This window comes from Tamandua tetradactyla, chromosome 25 (genome assembly GCF_023851605.1).
Source record: "Tamandua tetradactyla isolate mTamTet1 chromosome 25, mTamTet1.pri, whole genome shotgun sequence".
Lineage (NCBI taxonomy): Eukaryota > Metazoa > Chordata > Mammalia > Pilosa > Myrmecophagidae > Tamandua > Tamandua tetradactyla.
In genome coordinates, this window is record NC_135351.1 from 8,098,138 (window position 1) to 8,122,791 (window position 24,654).

Genomic DNA, 24,654 nt, shown 5'->3' on the forward strand with positions numbered 1-24,654 from the left:
GGGGGTGGGTGGCTGCACATGGGGAAGTGTGGATCCAAGGGAGAGGATGATCCCTCTGTTCCAGCCTGCCCAGTCTGAAACCTCCTTGCATGGCTCTGTAGCCAGCAACACCCATGGGGAGCCCAGAGGCAGGTCTAGGAGTCCACTAAAATAAGCTGCATCCTGGGTGCTGCTATCAGTCACCCGGCCGGGCGCCATGACTAGCTATCCCATTGAGTGCAGTGAACGGTGGCTCCTCCAGGTGCAGGGCACTTAAATCAGCTACTCCGTCAGGTATTGTGATTGGCTCCCCTGTCACATGCGAGGACCAGCCATCCTGCCACTACACACCAGGAACAGCCCACCCACCACACATGCCATCTTCCCAAGGGGATGAGGTGCTTTGGGGGCACCACCATCTGAGAAATGGTAAGTGCAGTCTGGCCTAGGTTTTTTTTTTTTTTAAATGTGTATTTTAATATATTTTTATTATTATTTCTTTTTTTTTTTCTCTCTCTCTCTTTCTCTCTCTTTTGTGGGCCCAGTCTGAGTTCAATCCCAGAATATTTTGGAGTATCTCCTAATGACTTCAAGGCCTACTATTGCTGAGATGTGTTTTTTTTGTGTGTGGTAGGGTGGGAGGTGTGCATGGACCTGGAATCAAGTCCAGGTCTCTCACATGGTAGGCAAGCATTCTGCCACTGAACTACCCATGCACCCCTGCCTAGCTTTTAATAGACCCTCAAGTAGAATTGTACAACCAACATGAGCCCTGGGCCTTGGTTTGGTGGAGATTTATAGACAAACCAAGTAGAAAAGGGAATCTTCAACACTAAACCAAATAAATACAAAACTTGAGATGAGTGAAGGAAACCAACTTGCAAAATAACCTCGTTAAGATAATCAAACACCCCAAACACAACAGAAAATCACAAAGTATGTGAATATCCAGGCAGAAATCGCCCAGCCCAATGACCAAATCAGAACCTGGAGGGGACACAGAATAGGGAAAAACTAGTCAAGGATATTTATACAGGAATAGAGGATATCAAGACTATGCTAGGAAAGCATAAAGAAGAATTTGAAAGATTAAATAGAAAAATGGCAGGTCTCACAGAGATGAAAGATACAGTAGACCAAATTAGAAATATACTAGAGAAATATGATAGCAGATTTAAAGAAGCAGGGGGAAGAATAACTAAGCTCGAAGACAGAACAATCAAACTAGAATGTACAAAAGAACAAATGGCAAGAAAGATGGAAAAAATCTTATGGAACTGATTGGCAACGAAAGGTACAAAAACATAAGAATCATTGGTGTCCCAGAAAGAGAAGAGTAAATAGCTGGCAAGGTTAGTTGAAGCTATAATCTGGTAAAACTTCCCAACCCTTATAAAAGACATTAAGATACAAATCCCAACATACCCTAAATAGAATAAATGCAAATAGGCCTACTCCAAGACACATACTAACCAAACTGTCAAATGTTGAAGAGAAGCAGAAAGTCCTGAAAGCAGCATGAGAAAAATATTCTACTACATACAAGGGAAAACACATAAGACTGAGTTTGGACTACTCAACAGGCACGATGGAGTCAACAAGGCAGTAGTATGATATATTTAAGATCCTGAAAGAGTAAGGCTTCCAGCCAAGAATTCTTTATCCAGCCAAGTTGTCCTTCAAACTCGAGGAAGAGGTTAAAATCTTCAAAGACAAGCAAAGACTGAGAGAACTAGTCAACAAGAGACCTGCCATACAAGAAATACTACAGGGAGTCCTGGCAGCTGAAAAAAAAATAAGACAGGAGACGGAGCATACAGGTGATCCATCCTTTGTGGCAAATTGTCAGAACTTATGGGATGCAGCAAAGGCAGTGCTGAGAGGAAAATTTATTGCCCTAAATGTCTAATATTAAAAAACAGGAAAGAGCAAAAATCAAGGACTTAACTACTCACCTGGAGAAATTAGAGAATGAACAGCAAGCTAACCCCAAAGCAAACATATGAAGACAAATAACAAAGATTAAAGCAGAAATAAACCAACTGGAGAACAACAACAACAACAAAAAAAAAAAAACAGAAAGAATCAACAAAACTAAAAGTTGTTTCTTTGAGAAAATCAATAAAATAGATAGATTCCTAGCTAAGCTAACAAAGGAAAAAAGAGGTCACAAATAAACAATATCAGAAAAGGGAGGAGATCATTACCATAGATTCTGAAGAAATTTTAAAAATCATAAGAGAATACTATGAACAACTATACACTGAAAAACTAGAAAACTTAGATGAAATGGACAAATTCCTAAAAACACATGAGCTACCTATACTGACTTGAGGAGAAATAGAAGATCTTAACAAACCAGTTACAAGTAGAGAGATTCAATGAGTCATCAAAAATCTTCCCACATAGGGTGTTTCCAAGGTAGAATGCCTTTGGAAGATCTGGGTTAGATTCCCAGACCATGCATCTAAAAAAAAAAAAAAAAAAAAATTACCTTCCCACAAAGAAAAGCTTAGGATCAGACAGCTTCACAGGGGAATTTTATCAAACATTACAAAAGAACTAACATGAATCCTACTCAATCTCTTCCAAAAATTTGAGGAAAATGGAATGTTACCTAACTCATTTTATGAAACTAACATAACTCTAATACCAAAACTGGATAAAGTTGATATGAGAAAGGAAAAGTATAGAACAATCTCCTTAATGAGCATAAATGGAAGAATTCTCAACAAAATACTAACAAGTTGAATCCAACGAAACATTAAAAGAATTATGCATCACGACCAAGTAGGGTTTATACCAGAAATGCAAGAGTGGTTCAACATAAGAAAGTCAATCAACATAATACAGCACTTTATCAATTCAAAAGGGAAAAAATCATGTCATCATATAGATTAATGCTGAAAAAGCATTTGACAAAATTCAGCATCCTTTCATGATAAAAACACTTCAAACAGTAGAAATCAAAAAGTATCATAAAGGGAATATATAAAAAAACCCGTAGCCAGCATCAGGTTTAATGGTGAGAGACTGAAAGCATTCTCCCTAAGATCAGGAACTAGACAAGGATGCCCATTGTCACACTGTTATTCAGCATTGTACTAGAAATCATAGCTGAAGTGGTTAGACAGGAGAAATAAAAGGTATACAAATAGGAAAGGAAGAAGTAAAACTTTCATTATTTCAGATAACATGATACTATACTTAGAAAACTCTGAGAAGTCTATGAAAAGCTACTTGAGCTAATAAATTCAGCCAAGCAATGGGATATAAGTTTACTGTACAAAAAATCAGTAATGTTTCTATACATAAGTAATCATGTATCTGAGGAGAAAATTAAGGAAAAAAATTCATTCAAAATAGTGACTAAAAGATTTATGTATCTAGGAATAAGCCTAACCAGGGATGTCAAGGACTTGTACACAGAAAACTATAAAACATTGCTAAAAGAAATTTAAAATGACATAAATAGATGAAAGATACTCCATGCTCATGGATAGGAAGGTTGAATGTTGTTAACTTGTCAATTCTACCCAAATGGATCTACAGATTAAATAGAATACTAATGAAAATCCCCATCACCTATTTTGAAGACTTGGAAAAGCTAGTTATAAAATTTGTTTGGAAGGGGAAGAGACCCCAAAATATCTAAAGATATCCTAAAAAAGAAAAGCAAAGTGGGAGCACTAATACTTCCTAACTTTAAAGCTTACTGTGAAATCATAGTAGTCAAAACAGCATGGTACTGGCACAAAGATAGAAGTATTGACCAATGGAATCAAATCGAGAGTGTGGAGATAGACCACCAAATCTATGGACAGTTTCTCTTCAATAAGGCCCCCAAATCCACTTCACTGGGACAGAATAGTCTTTTCAATAAATGGGCATGGGAGAATTAGATAGCAATAGACAAAAGAATGAAAGAGGACCTCTATCCAAAATTCATTCAAAATGGATTAAAGGTCTAAATATAAAAGCCAGTACCATAAAACTTCTAGAAGAAAATGTTGGGAAACATCTTCAAGATCCAGTAATAGATGGTGGCTTCTTAAACTTTATACCTAAAGCACAAGCAGCAAAAGAAAAAATAGATAAATGGAAACTCCTTAAAATCAAAAGCTTCTGTCCTTCAAAGGACTTTGTCAAAAAGTGAAGAGGCAGCCAACTCAATGAGATAAAATATTTGGAAACTACATATGTATAAAGACTTGATATCCTGTGTACACAAGTAAATTATGCAGCTCAACAACAAAAGAGCAACCCAATTATAAAATGGACAGAGGATATGAACAGACACTTTTCCAAATAGCAAATACAAATGACTAAAAAGTACATGAAGATATGGTCATTGTCATTAGCTATAAGGAAAATGCAAATCAAGACAACAATGAACTATCACCTCACCCTATAAGAATGGCTACTATTAAACAAACAGAAACGTACAAATGTTGAAAAGGATATGGAGAAATTGAAACACTTCTTCCTTGTTGTTGGGAATGTATAATGGTACGGCCTCTGTGGAAAACAGTTTTTGGCAATTCCCCAGAAAATTAAATATCAAGTTGCCCTATGACCTGACAATACCAATACTCGGTATATACCCAGAAGATCTGAAAGCAGTGACACAGACAGACATTTGCACACAGATGTTCATTACAGCACTGTTCAACAATCGCCAAAAAATGGAAACAATCCATGTGCCCGTCAACAGACGAGTGGATTAACAAAATGTGGTATATACATGTTATGGAATACTATGAAGCAGTAAAACAAAATGAGGTCCTGAAGCATATGATAACATGGATGACCTTAAGCCAGACACAAAAGGACAGATTTCCCTATTATGACTCTGGGAAAGGTAATCTCAGAAATTACACTGTGGAAAATAGCAGACCTAGTGTACACAGAAGCTAGAGATGGGGGAAAGTGTACTCAATGAGGTTGGATTTAAATGCAAGGGAATGGATAGAAGTAATAACGAATTAGTGGGGTTATAAGTAACATTGCCATATTGAAGGTGAGTATGATTGAAAGTGCTGTTTATCCCACTGATTAAATCTACAATAAGCTCTTACATGAACTATTTCAATGGTTTGATTTTGAACAGAAACTCAATAGTAGAGGAGTATGGAAAATTAAAATTACATGCTGTCATGGTTAGGGACAGGTGTCAACTTGGCCAAGTTGTGGTACCTGTTCATCTGATTGGGCAAGTGCTGGCCTGTCTGTTGCAATGAGGACATTTCATAGGATTAGGTCATGATCACGTCAGCTACATCCACAGCTGATTCCATTTGTAATCAGCCAAAGGGGAGTGTCTTCTGCAATTAGTGATGCTAAATCCAATCATGGCAAGCCTTTTAAGGAGGACTCAGAGGAGACAGGTTGCATTCCTGCTTTGGCTGGTGAGCCTCTCCTGTGGAGTTCATCCAGGCCATCCATTGGAGTCGTCGGCTTCGCAGCCTGCCCTGTGGATTTTGGACTCTGCATTCCTACGGTCACGTGAGACACTTTCATAAATTTTATATTTGCAAGTGTTCCCTGTTGATTCTGTTTCTCTAGAGAACCCTAACTAATACACATGCTATAACCAATAGTTAATCAGAAGATATCAGCAGTACCACAGCGCTACCAGGGACACCTAATTGTGGGGAGGAACAAGAGATAAGGGATAGTTTTGATTTGATATTTGGTGAGGCTGTGTTTGCTGGGTTTTTGTCTGTGTGGAACAATGAAAATTTCTAAAATTGAGATTGCTACTTATTGTACAACCAAGGGAAGATACTGTAAGGCACAGTTTATTTTGGACATGATCCATGATGCCCAATAGATGGAGGGAGCCAAAGGGTACAATGACTGAGACTTAAGCTGGGAAGTTTTAAGTGTATTTTAGATTCTGAGACACTGAGCAATATGTGTTTCAGCTACTTGCTGGGAACTTTGAGTAACTTGAGACACCTAAGACCCAGAAATGGAATGCTGCAGCCCTGAAAGTTATCCTAGCTATATATAATAATAGTTAAAATAACCAAAAAAGAGATCAGGCCTCAAATAGAGATAAAAATGAATCTGTCTGACTGGGGCTAAGGTAAATTAGAATACAGGGTAAAAGGTGATAGTATCTGTACTCTAGATTCCCACCTCCTGGTGGGACCAAAGGCAGGGAGGTTTATTATATCTAGAACCTAAATTTTCTTAACGTACAATCTAAATCAACCTGTCTGGATAGTTCATTTAAACAACCCAAACTCCTGGAGTCCAGAACAGGAATGAGGCCTTGTAATTCTATATAGCTTTATGTAATCCCCGGATACGTCTCAGACTATGGTGGGCTGCTACTTAAAAAGTATTGGTGAAGTCCCTTAAATGTCTGAATAAAAAAAAAAAAATACATGAAACTATTTAACTTTCCCATCTCGGAAACCTATCTCTCAACCACTGGGGACTCACGAGAAAATAGGCCAATCTTTGATTTTGAGGCTTGCCCTTATGAAACTTATTTCTGTAGTGGAGAAGATAAGACTACCTATAACACGGGCCTGAAAACTGCTTCCAGGAAACCTGTTTTGTTGCTCAGATGTGGCCTCTCTCTCTCTCTGTCTCTCTCTCTCAGCCCAACTCTGCAAGGAAAATTATTCCCTCCTCCCTATGTGAGACATGACATTTGGGGATGAAAGTCTCCCTGACAACATGGGACATGTTGTCATCTTCCGAGATTGAATCTGGCCCTGGCACCTTAGGACTGATAATGCCTTCCTGACCAAAAACGGTGAAAAGAGTGTCATAAAATATGGCATCAGTGGCTAGAAGAGATCAAATAGAGTCCAAGAGGCTATTCTGGAGGCTACCTTTATGCAAGCTTCAGTTAGGTAGTGCTATTGTCATGGTTTGCTAAAGCCCAATCAACATCACTCCTGTTAACTCTTAAGAATACCTAGGGCTTGAACTGAGACTCTATAAGAGCTTCATGCACTAAGTTCACTTTCCTGGAACCTACAATTTCCAATGAGTTTCTAGGGCAGATAAATACTGAATCCCAGAGGTTTCAGCCTCTCCAAGATTATCAACTAATTACATTCCCCTATCCTTAAGTGTTGACACTCCTTCTCAACATCAAAAAGTCAAAACAGGCATTGCCTAAAGATCCCTATAGATTGGGAGAAAGATCAAAGGAGAAGGAAGAGTTATAACAGAAAAAATAGGATTTAACAAATAAGTTTGACTGCTGAATCACTATATTGATATTTCTTGTAGTCTCCAGTGTTTTGGAGCAGCTTGAAAGAAATATCTGAAATAGCAGAATGGTAATCCATAACTAACTCTCAAATCTGTTCTGTAACTACTTATTGAAGTATAATTTGAAATTTATTGCTTTTTCTTTCTTTTCTTTGTATATGTGTTCTATTTCACAGTAAAAAAGTTTTTAAAAATAGGCATAATAGAACCTACCTCATAAGGTTATTCTAAGGATAAAATGAATTAATTCACATAAAGCTCATAGAGCAATGCCTGCCACATAAGTATGTAATAAAGTGTAATTATTATTATTTGATTACTTAATAAAGTATAATTATTATTATTTGATTACTTTAGATATAATAATGATGCTTCATAAGCTTAATATCTGCTTCTGCCTCCACTTGTTGGCAGTTTTCTTTAGGATATACTTAGTCCTAAAGAACTCTAAAAGGCTATTCTTTGCCTAATTTTTCACTAGGTCTAAATTAACACTGTCCATAATAATAAGATTTTATAGTATGTGAATGTCTATCATCTCCCACAAATGTAATAGTCAATATCTCTTTCCCTTGCATAAAAACAATGACACACACACACACACCAGCTCTGACACACACACACACACACACCAGTGCTGTCCGGCCCTTTGATTGCAGAAGCTATCTTCAGCTGTTGTGGCACAGATAAAAACACTTTCTTTTCAGCTATTTAAAGCCATTTAGTAGAAGAATCTACTTGAACTTTAAAAGAAAAAAAAACATTATTCCGCAAGTGTTTGGATTGGGTCAGTTGCAAAGAGCCAGCATTATTCAAAGTAGCTCTGTGCTCCCTTAATTGACAGTGCAGCGGGTTTGCCTTTTGGGCCACCAGCAGAGAGGATTTTTAGTCTTGTATTGCTAATGACTCAGAGACCAGAAGTAATTCACTAAAGAAAAAGTGGAGAGACTTGAAGAGCTAAAAAAGAACAGAGAGGAGGGATGGGGGGAACCCTAAAAAAAAAAAAAAAAACAGGTGTTGGTGTGGAAAAGGGCTAGGGCAGGCTCAGGGCAAATTTGTCATTGATCTTTTTCTCAGAATCTTTTTTCCAGCGCAGACCTTTGGAAAAGAGCAATGACGATGTTTTTGAAATGATGTGAGGGAGAGTGGAGCAGGCCCTGCCCTGTAGATCTTGAAGGAAGGATTTATTGTACGCTAGCGTTAGGTTCTGGGTGGGGTGTGCATTTGCTGGAAGCACAAAGGATGGATCGCCTGCATGCTCCCTGAGTTCTGTGTTGAAGTTCCATGATGGATGGATCCGAAATAGACTCTTCTTGTCATCTGCTTCCTTGGCTCCTCCTCCTTCCTTTCTCTGGCCCACCCAGGGACAGCTGCGCAGTAGAGGAAGCACAATCTCAACACAAATTAAGGGGCAACTTGTTTGATTTTAGAAGCAAAAAACTAAGCATTTCCTTTGTCAATTTACTGGGTTGATGCCTATCAAAAGCAGTGGGTTCTCCACCCGATTCACTTAAAAAAAAAAAAAAAAAAAACAATTGCTGAGCCACCAGGATTTCAAAGAGAGAAAGTTTATTGCTAGGCATGAAACAGGAGATCAGACAAGATGGGTATGGGCCTAAAAATATGTCTTCCTGAACTGACTCTGATGAGTGTTATGGTATCTAAAGATGGACAGATTTTAAGATAATGAGCACAGTGGCTTCAGATGATGTAATTAGAGGTGATCTAATTTTTGAGCATGTGCAGATGATTATAAGCTTCGTCACAGAATTTATGTAAGACAATGGCAACCTTAATATGACGCTGGGCCTGATTTTTAGTATTATAATGAGGTATGGGTCACTTATAGGTTAAAGTCTAAACTACTGTGCATGTCAAGTGGGCCCATTTGGGTTAGATCCAGCTTCGTTTATCAAGATACCTTTGGCATTGGGGTGGGTTAGTTCTTGGCGGTCCCAAGACCCTTCATTAATAAACATTAGGGGCTGTCTTTAGGGATCATAAGACTAAAGTTGAGAAAAAACAGATAAAATGGGTATAAGGTGAGAATCAGTCTCAAGGTGTTTACAATCACAGGGGCACTAGATAAAGGCTATGCAATCATCAGAGATCAAGGCAGCAGGATTACAGGTCAGAAATTTCAGTTATTTCCCACTGTCCACTCTAACATACCAGAAAGTGAAAAAAGGAATATCTATATAATGATTCAGTAATCATAATCATTCCCTAAATCCTAACTTCTCGGTTACAATGCATTCCCTGAAATGATTTCATTCATGCTAATTTTACAATGAAAATGGGATTCTACTGCATTAGAAGAGGAAAGGGCCGGGAAATCAAAGTCCTTCCTGAAAGTCTAATGGAATTCCTCTAATCAGTCCCACTGAGAAATGTCCTTGAGGTTTTCCTGGCCCTCAAGACACCTGGCATTACACAGAGGGTCACATTCTGGGAATCATGGGCTTTACCTCCCATTTAGGGTACCAGCTGCAAGCCTTGGGCATCGATTCATGAGCAAGGAGCATATGTCTCCTTGATCTCACACCAACGAGTCCTTCATGTATCCAGATCCCAATACTGTCCTCCTTTAATTTCCTCCTTTTTTGTTTTAAATGAATAATTAATTCATAAAAAGCATCGTCTCACTTTTTTGCAATGGGTTTGCTGCCAGAACACAGTGTCGTGGAAACTATCACTCCATCTTAAGCCAAAATGGGAAAGGGAAAGACTCATATCAACGTTGTCGTTATTGGACACGTAGATTCAGGCAAGTCCACCACAACTGGCCATCTGATTTTAAAATGTGGACTCGACAAAAGAACCATTGAAAAATTTAAGAAGGAGTCTGCTGAGATGGGAAAGGGGTCCTTCAAGTATGCCCGGGTCTTGGATAAACTAAAAGCGGAACGTGAGCATGGTATCATCATTGATATCTCCCTGTGGTAATTTGAGACCTGCAAGTATTATGTGACCATCGTTGATGCCCCAGGACACAGAGACTTTATTAAAAACATGGTTACAGGCACATCTAGGTTCACTGTGCTGTCCTGATGGTTGCTGCTGCTGTTGGTGAATTTGAAGCTATATATCTAAGAATGGGCAGACCCAAGATCATGCCCTTCTGGCTTACACACTGTGTGTGAAACAACTAATAGTTGGTGTTAACAAAATGGATTCCACCGAACCACCTCACAGTCGGAAGAGATATGAGGAAATAGTCAAGGAAGTCAGCACCTACATTAAGAAAATTGGCTACAACCCTTACGCGGTAGCATTTGTGCCAACTTCTGGTTGGAATAGTGACAACATGCTGTAGCTAAGTGCTAACATGCCTTGGTTCAAGGGATGGAAAGTCACTCGTAAGGATGGCAATGCCAGTGGAACCATGCTGCTTGGAGCTCTGGATTGCATCCTGCCACCTACTTGTCCAACTGAGAAGCCCTTGTATTTGCCACTTCAGGATGGCTACAAAATTGGTGGTATTGGTACTGTGCCTGCGGGTCAAGTGGAGACTGGTGTTCTCAGACTGGGCATGGTGGTCACCTTTGCTCCAGTAAACATTACAGCTGAAGTCGAGTCTGTTGAAATGCCCCATGAAGCTTTGAGTGAAGCTCTTCCTGGGGACGATGTGGGCTTCAGTGTCAAGAACATGTCTGTAAAAGGTGTTTGTCATGGCAATGTGGCTGGTGACAGCAAAAATGACCCGCCAATGGAAACAGCTGGCTTCAGTGCTCAGGTGATTATCCTGAACCATCCAGGCCAAATCAGTGCTGGCTATGCACCTGTGCTGGATTGTCACACAGCTCATGTCGCTTGCAAGTTTGCTGAGCTGAAGAAGACTGTTCGCTGTTCTGGCAAGAAGTTGGAAGATAGCCCCAGATTTCTGAAATCTGGTAATGCTGCCATCGTTGATATGGTTCCTGCAAGCCCATGTGTGTTGAGAGTTTCTCAGACTACTATCCTCCTCTGGATCATTTTGCTGTTCATGATAAGAGACAGACAGTTGCTGTGGGTATCACCAAGGCGGTGGACAAGAAGGCTGCCGGAGCTGGCAAGGTCACCAGGCCTGCCTAGAAAGCTCAGAAAGCTAAATGAATATTACCCATAACACCTGCCACCCCAGTGTTACTCAGTGGTAGAAGAACGGTCTCAGAACTGTTTGTCTCAATTGGCCATTTAAGTTTAATAGTAAAAGACTGGTTAATGATAACAGTGCATCGTAAAACCTTCAGAAGGAAGGGAATGCTTTGTGGACCATTTGTTTTCTTGTGGCAGATTTCAGTTATTAGTGTTTAAAATCAGTACTTTTTAAATGGAAACAATGACCAAAAGTCTGTCACAGAATTTTGAGACCCATTAAAACAAAGTTTAATGAGAAATCTGTGTCTTCTTTTGAAAGCTCAGCCTTGAATTGCTTAGGCAAAAGACTCTTAACCTATTTCTGGTGTACCATCTGCTGAAATATGATAGTTCAGGGTAAAGTTTTGTTAGGACAAAAATTAAGGTTTTTTTTTTTTTTTCACCTCTAAGGGGGGAGGGATCATGACATGACTTCAGCTGTTTTAAGCATTTACTAAAATGCAGTGGTTTGTTGATTGCAACCTCGGTTAATATGGAAAAGCAGAGGGTAATCTGTAATGTTTATAAGCTACCTTAGGCCAACTTCTGTAATAAAGGCCATGTATTGGATATAGAATACTTTTGTGTAATTATGTATATATCAATAATCAAGTAAATGAGTATTATAACTAGATTATAGGAGAAATGAAAGGTGCTGGAAGATGAAAAAGCATTGTCTCAAAAGCACAAAAATCAAAATGTATATTCTTTCAATACTTTAACAAAGTTACATTAACATTTAGTTCTAGGTATGTTTACTTCTTGTCTGTTTCTCTTAGTAGACTATGAGATGTTAAAGAGGAGAACTTTGTCTTCGCCATCTTTGTACTATTGGTTCTAACCCAGAAACTTCAGAGTAGCATTTCTTATATGCCCTATGAATTTTATAACCATAATCTCTGGAGATTCCTGTGAGTCTATCACCCAAGGGGCAATTGAGCAAGGAAGGAGTTAAAAGGATCTCTTTTTAACTGTCTTTCAAGTTCACAGACAAAAATTTACATATCTTTGTCAATTTAGAGATGCCAAGTCTGCTAACCTAGTTTCCTGTTTTCCCATATACAATGATGCCAATTGATTGTTTTATCTGTATTGTTTTAAAGAAACAGTTCATGATGAAAAGGGCATATACTTTTTGCTTCGGGGCAGAACTGGGACCACTGGAAGAAAATGATAGAAGATTGATTTTAGTTCCATGCAAAGACATTTCTAAGGATGGGCTGTATTTGTGCAGGGACAAGTTCCCCATCAACAATGTGTTTGGCAGAAACTAAGTAGTCCCCTAGGGATGTTGTCCTGAGGATGCTGGACTCAGAGGTTCCCTTGCAGACCCCTCTCCGCCCATAGGACCCCAGAGCCTCAGCTGACCCATGGGGTAGGGTGTAGCACCATGGTCCATGGGTGTATATGGGGCCCTGGCTGTTCTGTAGAGGCAGGCTGCAGAGAAGGCTGACCCTGCCCCACTGCTCTGCCCAGTGGAATTGGTTATCTTTGGGTTCTAGGTTCTAGTCAGGCTTGTTGGGCCTGTGAGGCAGCTTGTGTTGAAAATGGAAAGGATTGCTTGAAGATTTGGTAGTCTCACGCTCCCTGGGGATTTGAGATGGGAATGTCAGGGAGACACAGAGACATTGGTATAGATGAATGAGGAGGTTTCTATCTGCCTGATGCAAAGACGGCATGTTTTATGTTTCTGATGTTTTCATTTTCCATCACACTCTGAAATGTCTGAACCAGAAACAAAGTAGACCAGAGCAGGCTTCTTTTGTAATCAAAATAGAGGAAAATACATTATAAATAGTTTCTGGAAACATAGGGGCTGAAATGCATTTAAGCATTAGGAAATATAATGGAAATTGTGCTTCTTTCATTTAACTGTTTCCTTTGATGTTTAACTCTATAGTACTGGCTTTCTAATTCTTTCACAAAATAGATTCTGGCAGAACTCAAATAGGTAAATGAACAGCTAGTCACTGGCCAGCTACTGTGTTAAATCTCAGCAAAAGAGCATTTCCTGTTTCCTTTCTGTGTCTTGTGCTCTCATGGAGGAGAAGGAATTAGTGACGCTTCTAAATGGTATGAGGGTTTTGGAGAGGAGGTGGCTGTGAATGTACAGACATTGGCATTGAAGAGAACCTCAGAGGAGAGGGGATCATGGCCCCATGATAGAGCCCCAGGAGGAGGAAAAGAGGGTTTATAGCAATTGAAGGTCTAGGGGGCTGTGCTTGAGAAGGCTATGGTGTTCATTGACTTATTTAACTCAAGTAATCCCCACGTGCCGGGTACTTCCTATATGTAGTTTCCCCTACTAGCAATGGTAGACTATACAAATAACAACTCATGACTCCCTTATGTTCATAAGGGTTCTTCAGAGAAATAAAACCAACAGATGATTGGATGGATGGATGGATGGATATTTTCTTTTTAAAGTAATTGCCCCATATACTTGTAAGGGCGGGCAAATCCAAAATCTGTAGGACAGTCCAGCAGACTAGAAATTCCATTAAGAGAGATGTTGAAGTTTTGAGTCCAAAGTCCAGAGAGGAGACCAGCAAGCTGGAAACTCAGAGAGGAGTGGATGGTACAATCTTGAGGCAGAATATCTTCTTCTTCTGGAAACCACAATTCTTGCTCTTAAGACCTTCAGCTGATTTGGATGAAGCTCACCCACATTTTTGGGGGTAATCTCTTTTACTTAAAGTCAACTGATTGTACATGTAACTCCTTCGAAAAAACAACTACTAGGCCAGTGTTTAGCCAAACAAGGGAGCACCATAACCTAGCCACATTGGCTTATAAAATTGGCCATCACGGGGCGGGCCGCGGTGGCTCAGCGGGCAAAGTGCTTGCCTGCTATGCCGGAGGACCTCGGTTCGATTCCCGGCCCCAGCCCATGTAACAAAAACGGAGAAACAGAATACAATAAAAACAAGAAAATGTTTAAAAATGTTTCCCTTTCTTCCTTCCTTCCTTCCTTCTATCCTTCCTTCCTTCTCTCTGTCTTTCCTTTAAAAAAAAAAAAAAAAAAAAAAAAAATTGGCCATCACATCCCTCCACTAAGTTAGAAAATTTATTTCTCCCTTAAAAGGAAGACAATTAAGAGTACCCAATGGTTTTTTTTTTTTTGCTTTTTATACAGAGCAAGGCACATCAGTGTGCTCAGTAAACATCTGCTGGTTAATAACACTGTAGATCCCAGATTGGGCTTTGAGTTGGAAGGGGTCACCACTGAGTCAACCTGAATAGTGCTTCTTAGTAACAGGAAAACATCCAGCCAGACTGATTTGAAGCAGTATTTGGTCCTCTCTTTATACAGTCCCTGAAGCTTGCCAGTTGAAAGGAGAGAGTGCAATTTAATAAGCATTTAATACTTGGAGGTTTGTTACATACCAGGCATGCACAGTTCTAGACTCTGGAGAGAAAAAGATAGACTGAGGAGACAAAATAATTAAAATGTGATTAAGATACAAAAATCCAACAAATCAAAATTTGGCAGGGAAAAAACAGGCATCATATGACATTAAAAATAACCCCTTATTAAAGAAACTATCGATACCAGACATTGCACTAGCTGGCTGAACCCATGGAATTGTAGAATGCCAGAGTTCAATGAGCCGTTAAAGCAACCAGTTCCAGTCTTGTTTTACAGATCTGGAAACTGAGACCGAGTGAGGTAAAGTTATTGGCCACCTTTCATTTGCATTTCTTTCTGGTTGCATTTATAGTGGGTAAATGCACTTTGAATTTAGCAGGTTGAAAGAGGCAGGCACTGTTTCCTATAAAAATACTTGGGCTTCTGGTGACTGACTCTCAGAGCAAGAAACACCCTTTGTGGTGCTCATGTGGGATTGTATCTCCAGCATGCAGGATTCCTGAGCCACCCAGCTTTTTCAAAGTCCCCTACTTTGTTGTTTTGTTGTGCAGATTCCTTTAAAGCACATCTTCAGAGAGGTTTGCTTTACTCTTCTTTCTGTGCTCTCCTGCAAGTCTCCATACACTGGCAATAAATAGTATGTCTAAAAACAGCTGAGAGGTTTTTAAGTTTTGTTTCTTTCCCCAAGGGACGATGTGAGGTTTAGTAGCTTCAGTTATGTTGAATTTTTCTGATAAATGTCGAGAACTTGCTTATAAGTGAGGTTTACTTTCTGTTTTCTATGTATTTCATCTGCAGCCATAGAGACCAAATATTTATTTTCACTCTTGTACCATCTGACAGTGGCAGCATATATTCTGTCATATGGATTCAAATTTGGGATGAGCTGATTTTGAGGAAGGTTGGTGAATACTCAGCTCACTGTTAGGGTTTTCCACGTGTCCTTATGATATTGAATAAGTGGTCAATTTGGTCATTTCTCGCAGTCAGAGAAACCAGTGGAAAAGAGATCCCTAAAATGTGTTTGACTAAATGGGTTTGTTTTTTTTTTACATGGTTTTCACTGCTTGATTCAGGCAAAACAGTTAATCCAGTATTATTTATGTAGACACAGCAAAGGCCAAAATGCATGGCTTTGTAGAAACATAGAATGATATGGCACATGTAGCAAAATGTTAAAAGTTGGAGGATCTGGGTATTATCTGGGTGGGGTCAGAGTTCTGTGTATGGGTTTGGTATTATTTTTGCAACTGTCCTGTATGTTAGAACTTATTTCAAAATTAAAAGTTTTAAAAAGGGTGGGCCACAGTAGCTCAGCAGTCAGAATTCTCACCTGCCATGCTGGAGACCTGGGTTCGATTCCCGGTGCCTGCCCATGCAAAAAAAAAAATAGATAAAAGAAAAAGTTTAATAAAAAAACAGTATTTGGCTCTGGAAACAGATCTAGGTTTGCATCTTGGTTTTTACAACTGAGTTGCTTTGTAACCTCAAGCAAGTCCCATCACTTCTCTGGGCCTAAGTTTTTTTTTTTTTTTAATTTTTACCAGGACTGTATTACTTCAGAGTAGTTTCAAGAAGGTTATATTTTAATGATCAGTAGGAGGTAGCTAACACAGTACCTGGAACAAACAACCACAAAAAGAGTAAGTAACCTTGGGATGGAAAAATGTGAGCACCTCTATAAAGCCAACCAGATGAGACCACTCTGTCCTCCTGGGTCATGGCCTTTATTGATAGATCCAGAATGTCATGCACTTGGCCTTATGTCATACATAAGCAGCAGCCATGGGACATCAGTGCATGTCCAATGGTGAGACTGTGGAGGAGGATCCCATCCTTTGTATCACTCAGCACCCACCTATATAAAACCTTTGAGGAGATGTTTCTTAAGGGTTTTGTTCTAAGAGAAATGAAGCTTGTTGCAAAGTGCAGGCAAACCTAATCTTAGGAATCTGGTTACTAATTGTTCCCCTCTCTGCTTTGACAGCAGAGAGGCTCTGAGCCAAATCTGAAGCTCAGCTAGTTTTGTGCATAAGCCATCAGAGCTGGCTGTTTGCATCACTCTTTCCCCTGATCTCAGGGAGTCCTACTCTTATTAACATTTTCCCTGGTCATGTTATCAGGTGTTGGAAGAGGTTTTGATACTGCTAGCTGATGTTACAGCCACCACTTAAGAATTCCCCAGTCCTGCTTCCCAAGACGGGGGTCCTCATAGGGTTCATATGAGTCATGCCTGGAACAAAATAGGACAGGGTGGTCACTGGGTACTCCCTCGCTGGGTGCTTGGGCACCTAGGACCCCCACCCAGAGTCCTGGAAGAGGCTGAGTTGGTTCACGCACCCCTGCTACCTCATTCTGAGTCTAACTATTAGGGTCTTGTACTCACTTGGAAGGGGAACTACACAGGAACAGGCAGAAGTCTGGCTTGAATAAAGTGTCAGTCACACCCCATCCCGTATTTTAATTCTTTATTTTGTTCATGTCTAAACATTATTTTCTAGTATCTTTTCTTTTGAATGCCTCTTCAAATCCTTCATACAGTGAGGGAAGATTTAAACATCTGGTTTCACAGATACATATGTACAAATGATATGTACCCAGACATGGCTGATTATGCCCCAGATGCACACGTGTACAGAAGGGTACTCAGTGGTTTGGTCTTTGGACAAGTCCTGTTTAGGGTACTCCACTAAAACCACTGAAATCAATACTGTCAATTATTTTATATTTATATTTAACAGGCAGTAAACCTCACTAATCATTGCAGATATCATACTGCAATAAAGCATTTATTCACAGGGCTGTGTCCCCTATTATATAGCTTCCAGAGAGCAGAAACCATGTTTTTATTGTTTTTATACTCACAGGACTTGGCCTATAACTGATGAAAAATAAATGCAAGCAGAAAGAATGGATAAATAAAAATTCCATAATGAGGAGATGCTACCAAATAAACAAGAGGTAGAATGTCAGAATACTTTATAAAGAATGGCTTTGGGGACAAGTTGTTATTTCCTGTAGGTGCTTTCAGTAACACAAACTGGTCCCCTAACCAAATGCTATCGACTGAGTTCCTGCATTAATGGAAAAAACATGATTTCTAATTACCATAGACAGCACTGGAGCCCGATTACATTTTTTGTTTGTTTGTTTGTTTAATAAACACACTTAGTGTTTTTTGTTGTTTAATAAACACACTTAGTGTTTCACCACAACTTACTGTCTCAAAAACCTTATTCTCTAGTTTACATTGTTCATTCTCTTAGCAGGCCCTATTCTACTGACAGTCTAAAATTTCAACTGCAATTCTTTATCATCATTACTAATTCTTAGGGAGTGAGGCTGAAATCAGGTCACTTTACTGAATTAGTGTTTATGTGAAACATTTTTATTTTTAGCATCCTTTTTCCATCCACCTAAGACTATATATTCAGAAGTCTTCAGTCCATGCCTGAATATATAACAGATTTTTGAATGTTCACACACTATAAATAATGAATGTCAGTGAACTCATCATGGGAAATCCTCAGGTAATTACTTTCTGTCTTAGATACGGGACTTTTGGCAGAAAAGCTAAAATTATTCTATCTCGAGAAAAACCCTGAGGTGGCTCTTATAGTTTAATATAATTCATTTTCAGCACGTTTATTATAGTTAAATTTACCTAATTTAGGGCCTGTTGCTGGCCAACGGTGAGGAGGAGGAAGTTTAGCATCCATGAATTCTGCTTAGAAAGAGAAATGAGGCGCCACGGCAGAACTTTTAGAACATGACATGAGAGTTTCGCCCACTCTGTCTCTGTCCTTCCTTTCCCCACAGTTGGACAGATTTGTTGCCGAAAGTGGTTGGCTTATGAGTTATTCAGGCACTGGATTAATGTGGTGTGGCAAGAGAATCACAGAATTAAACTGGGCTTCTGGTTAGTTCTCTTCTCTCTTTCAATTTCGAATCTCCTAAAGTTACAGAAAAAAACCCTTCCATGTAGGGTTATGGCAACATCACTTAATTTTCTTAGCAGATTGGTTGCCCCCTCCTTTCATACTTCCTTCCCCTGAAAATGGTAGGTCCAATTTCTTCCTAGGCCTTCTTGGAAGGCTGCTTGCTCTGGAAAAAATAAAAGGAGGAATTCTTCAAAGAGGTAAACGTGTTACAGAGGGTGGTTTAACCTCTTAAAGATGCTTGCACCTGATGAACCCTTTGTAGAACAGATTTTCCCTGATGGCAGCTCCTCTGAGCCAACGAAATTGAAGGAGGGCACCTCTATAAGAGAACTAAAAGAGGATCACCTCTGAGCCACCAGCTCCTGTCCAAGAACAAAAAACTAAGCAAAGTCGTAGGTGGGCTGTTCCTCTGAAGACAAGGACCGCTGCCAGGAGAGGAAACTAAATTCTTATCATCATGAGGAAGTGTATTTGAAGAAAACATCCTACTTTTCCCACAAAAATGTCATGTATCCACTCAGGAAATATGTGCGTTGTTCTAATTGCTCAAGAGAAGGAAGCAATTGGAGAAAGTCCAGAGAAGGATGAGTAAGTGAACACAGAAATCAGGAGGTTGCTATGTGAAAGCAGAGTCAGAAAAAAACAAAGCCTCCTCATGGGAAAGACAGGGATATAAAGAAGAGGGGATTGGAGTCTACGGGAGCTGACCTGGGTTGGACGGGCTCCTTCACCAAATCCAAAGGGCAAAGCCAACAGGGTAGACCCACCCACCTGTGCCCAGTGGCCCACCTGGCACTCCATCTGGGGCCCCTGGTCCAACCTCATCACCACCTGCTCACATTCCAGCTCCTAAACAGAGAACTGACTCTCAGTCCAGCGCTTTGCCACTGTACCAAGGTTGTTTGTCTTGGGCCCAGACCCTTCTGTAAACTTCCCTTTTCCATTCTGCTCAGCTACATCTTGGACTGAGGAATGATTTGTGACTTTTAATGGGCGAGCTATCATATAAAAAGTAAACTGCATGGGTTACATAATTTCAAGGTCTCGTTCACTTTTCCAGAATTCTGGTCTCAAAGTGAAGATATAGTTGGGGCTATTACAACTCAGAAAAAAGTAATATAGCATCCTATACCTCTCTCCTTCCTCCACTCCCCTCTAAGCCCCCCCCCCCCCAAAAGAAAAAACATCTAAAGCATCCTTGTGTCTGAGTCACTGCTTGGAATGATCCAGGGCAACGTGGTAACTGGACCCGTCAGAATGAGGCCACAGTGATTCATGATAGAAACTAAGTTTGGTTGCCATTGACAGCATGCATTCTTTCTGTTCTGTCCCTGGAGTTTGGCGGTACCATATTTTGGTATAGAGGCACTTTTTTGCACAGTGAAAGTAATGGGATGTGATGAGCCACTGCAATTAGTGAGCTCCCTGGGCTATCCCGCTGTGACACAGAATGCCCAAGAGGAAGGTGTGTGTCACTTGCATAACCAAAGCCCCATAGAGCGTAAATCTAAGAAGGTAATTTACTTCGTCTACCATTCCAGGTTAATGTCAATGTCTACCTGCCAACCAAGTGTATGAGCAACTCCAATATGCCCCGAACCGTGCTTCCCATTGAGAATAGGCAAAAGGTTGAATAGATGTGGGTCCCGCTCTAAAAGCACTTTGGAAAATATAAGCCAATGAAAGGAGCATCCTGTGCTTCCCCTCTGGACTATATTGCTATGTGTCCATTTTCCTTCTAACTAGTCCACACCTTGAGGACAAGAGCCACAACCCGTTGGCTCAATGCCCAATGTCTGGCACGTCTTTGATGTTGAACTGCAGTGAGCTGGTACTGCTTCCAGCACCTGCTTCCTTCTTGATGTAATACAATGACTCCAGCAGTACACCATACCTCGGACCCCTCCCCAGGGGACTGAAAGTAAGAAGGCCACAAATTGGTACCTGGCCACCCTGATGCAATCACTAGGGAAAGAAGAGGAGATCCATGTCAGCGAGAGCAGTTACAGTATTTTTATTTAAAAAATGGGACTTGGGCGGCAAAAAAAAATCTATGCTACCTGATTTTCCCGTAGAATTTGGCTACACTTAAGAGAGTTGGACCTCTGCCAGCTCTATGGAAGTAAGGGACAGTTATAAGAAGCATAGGGACTTTCCAAGAGATGAAGCTGTTGAGCTGCAATGCCTTTGATACTTATTTCAGACAAACTCAAATTTATTGGAAATCTAGAGCAGGGCTCCCCGAAGAGAGTACCTTAGCACACAGACGTATAGTGGATGGACCGTGGGTGTGCTTAGATAATGATCTCCGCAGCTCTCTGGACAACTGGGCATCCCTGAAGTTTGGGATGGATTTTATATTTGAATTTACACATAGATACAGATGTAGAGTAATATATATACATTTCAGAAGACAAAGTATGAACATCAGCTTTTAACTGTGGTTATCTCTGGATAGCATCCTTTTTTTTTTTTTTTTGCTTTTAGTATATTTTAATTTTTAATTAAAGTATATGAACTGATCTTGTAATATTTCAAGTCAACTAACTACTAGCCAAAGTAAGACTTACCTGAGATTTGGTGGTCCAGCCAAACACTTAAATATATATTGTATTCAAGTACTGACTTGAAAACCATTTGCCATGAGGAAATGTCCTCTTTCTTAGTCAGTTTAAAAATGACTATTATCAGTCCATTCTCTTCCAAACTAAAAAAAAAGGGGGGAAGCAAAGGGAAAAGCAGATGTCACAAATCAGGGAAGTAGTTGCATACTGATAGATTCACACCGTTTATTTTCTTTGCATCCAAACCTAAGATTGGTTACTGTCTAAACAGCCAACTTTTCTCCTTTTGCAGATATTGTCATAAAGTTAACTTCTAGTTGGGAATGTGATTGATAGACATATTAAGAGATGAAAAAAAACCTACTGGTCAGATGTTCTAATTGTCAAAGTTCCACTGGATGTGGGATGGTACTTACTCTGACCTTTGGGTCTTATGGATCCATGATGAAGCAGGAGGCTAGAGGTTTCTATTCTCATCTTCTATTTACCCCATGACTATAGATACGGAGCGGTGATTTGACAGCTGCATTCTATGACATGCTACGATTGCCAGATGTTTATGGTCATTCAAGTTTGTTTTCTTGACAAAAGTTCTGTGAATGCCTAATTTTTTTTTTTTTTTATCTAAGCTCAGATTCTTACAGGAGGAGGGCAGGCAATATTGTGACATCATTCTTAAGTAGGAATGCCTGTAACCTAAATGAGCTCCATATCCTTAAATTCTTCTGGGAGAAGTGCTATTTTTGCCAGCTTCCGGCATTACCCAATTCTTCTGTATTTGGAACTGTGGCATTTGAGGACTCAGAAGGATTTCTTCTTCTTCTTCTTCTTCTTTTTTTTTTAGAGAGATTGTCTGGTCCAATTCCTTCAATATCCAAAGAAAAAGTTGAGACCAACTCAGGCAAAGGGAAATGCTCGAAGTCACAGAAGTGGCTAGTAACACAGCTCAGCCCACTTTTCTGTTTACTACTTCTAATATTCTGTACTTTTTACCTAAGTTTCCCGGTTACTGTCAGGAACAACAAAAAACGTTTTCAAATCTGCATTGTTTTTAACTTAATAAAATTATTTATTCTTAGTATATAGAACATAATTTTAAGATTCTATATTACTTATTTTTCAAAGCATATTTTGCATTTGTTTTTGAGAGGAAAAGAAATTTTTAAAACACAATACCTGATGCAAGATAGGTGGTCAGTACATACTTGGTGAAAACAGTGTTTGAGAAACTTGCATGTATTTCCCTACTGTGTCAGTTTAAACACACACACATACACTGGACAATGCATAGCTGGGAGAGGAGGTATGTTCTCAGTCAGCGCAAGCACTTAATTTTCATGCGTCTCCAGCATATATGGCAGTGTTCAAAGAGGAAGGCTTTGGAGAGAAGTGTTAGAGAGCTCGAGGAGCCACAGGAAAAAGAGCCCCTGTCTGTGAACCCTAGCAGAGCTGTTGGGGTGAAAAAGCCAGGCACACCTGTGTGCATGTGTTCTGATGTAAAAATCAGTGCTGTCTGGGGTAACTCTTTGTTTACTCCTGAGCTATGTTACCTATCTTTCCACATGTAGCAAATATAGTGTTAGAGTCTTCCGTTAAATTAGAATACATCCCAAGTTATATAACGTTATAATTAACATTAACCAGTTAAAGTGTCTTCATTTTGGATTTGGATTTGCAAGTTTCTCCAATTTCATTATTTTATGTCTCCCTTCATAAGTGTATTTCTATATCTCTTTATACACACACACATACAGAGGCAGATATGTGATATGTATAGCATAGGGAATTTTGTCCACAACATTTTTTTGGTTTTTGTTTTTGTTTTTATTTTTGTTTGGTGGCTGTTGCGTGGGCCAGAAGTCAAACCCGGGGTCTCCTGCATGGTAGGCACAAATTCTACTCCTGAACCACTCACATACCCTTTCCAATTCCATTTTGAAAGAGTGACTTAGAAAACATTCAGAGACGTATGGTATAAGTGCCCGAGGGAGTTAATTTTTACCAAAATAGAGTTAATTAAAGGTTGAAAGAAAATTCATAAATACCCCACAGAAGGTACATTGTCACCATCACGTTTTCCACCGAATAAACATATCCATCAGGAAGTTCATTCCGTTTTCTTTTGTGTAACATAAAATTTGTTTTCTTAATCACTTTTTCACATATTGAACAACATCTTGATCATAATTGTGGCATGTACTACATTGAAACTGTGATGAAAATCATTATTTTTTTCTGACCCGACAGAAATTTCACTTCTTTATTGAATGAAGGAGGCATTTAGAATATAAATTAAAATAAAGATAACTACTAGTAAATTTGGTTAAATTCATTAAAAGAAAAGGTAAAATAGGCGAAACAACCTGACTCACATTTGTGACAGAAAGGTTCAATGTAATATACTCTGTTTAAGGAAGCAAGGTTTTCTTAACAGCAGATGATGTCAACTTCAGTTATTTAGAAACTCACTTGCATAGAGCCTTAGATGAAAGAGGAGTTTCTGTTTGCCCATTATTGCTGATTTTGTTTATTTGCTTCATCTCTTTTTCTCCTTCATTCTCTTATTAGGTTCTTATAGCTCCGACTGGATTTTTAACTTTTTATTTTGAAATAACTTCAAACTTGCCAGACAGCTGTAAAGATAACACAAAACCCATACAGAAAACTCCAACATACCACCCCCACCAGATATCCAGATTTATCAACTTTTAATGTTAATGTTTTACCATATTTGCCATATCATTCGATCTATCAATCAATCAGTCAATATTTATATAGCTGGTAGTAAGACATTATTTATCTATTTTCTAAACTTTTAGGAGTAGGTTAAATACATCATGCTTTTGGAACACTTAATATGTCCATGTACATTTTCTAAGAACAAGAATATTTGCTTATGTAACCTACACAGCTGTCAACCGAACTTGTACAGTTATCAAGTGCAGGAAACTTAACAATGATAGAAAACTTACGGTCTATAGTCCAGTTTTTTTTCATATATCCCAATAATGTCCTTTGGGGCATTTTCTCCTCCATTATCAGATAAAATCCATGGTCATATATTGCGTTCGGTTGTCACTGTCTCCTTTGTCTCTCTTTCTCTTTCTTTTTAATTGTGGAAAGATGTAAACAAAGTTTGCCAACCACTCCCTAACATTCTGTCCATTGGAATTAATCACACTCACAGTGTTGTGCTTTCCTCATCACCATCCATTATCAGAATTTTCCCATCACCCCAAAGAGAAGCCCATAATATCCATTATGCATTCAATTGAATTTTGAATTGTTCAGTCTAAACAATATCATATGTATGGGCCTAGATACATATTCAGAAAATTAGATTTATATCATTTCCCATTTAATCATAAGTGTCACAAGATATTTTACAGCACATGCCTGTGGTGTCCCAATTTGGAAGCTACTTTAATTTTCAGTATCATCC

General features: G+C 39.3%; 1 protein-coding gene and 1 pseudogene across 6 annotated transcripts in view; both read left to right on the plus strand.

Moving 5' to 3' along the window:
- FARS2 (phenylalanyl-tRNA synthetase 2, mitochondrial) overlaps window positions 1–24,654 on the plus strand; it is a 611,740-nt gene that overhangs the window by 445,065 nt on the left and 142,021 nt on the right. The window lies entirely within an intron of this gene.
- Window positions 525–14,140, plus strand: LOC143669167 (elongation factor 1-alpha 1 pseudogene; annotated as a pseudogene).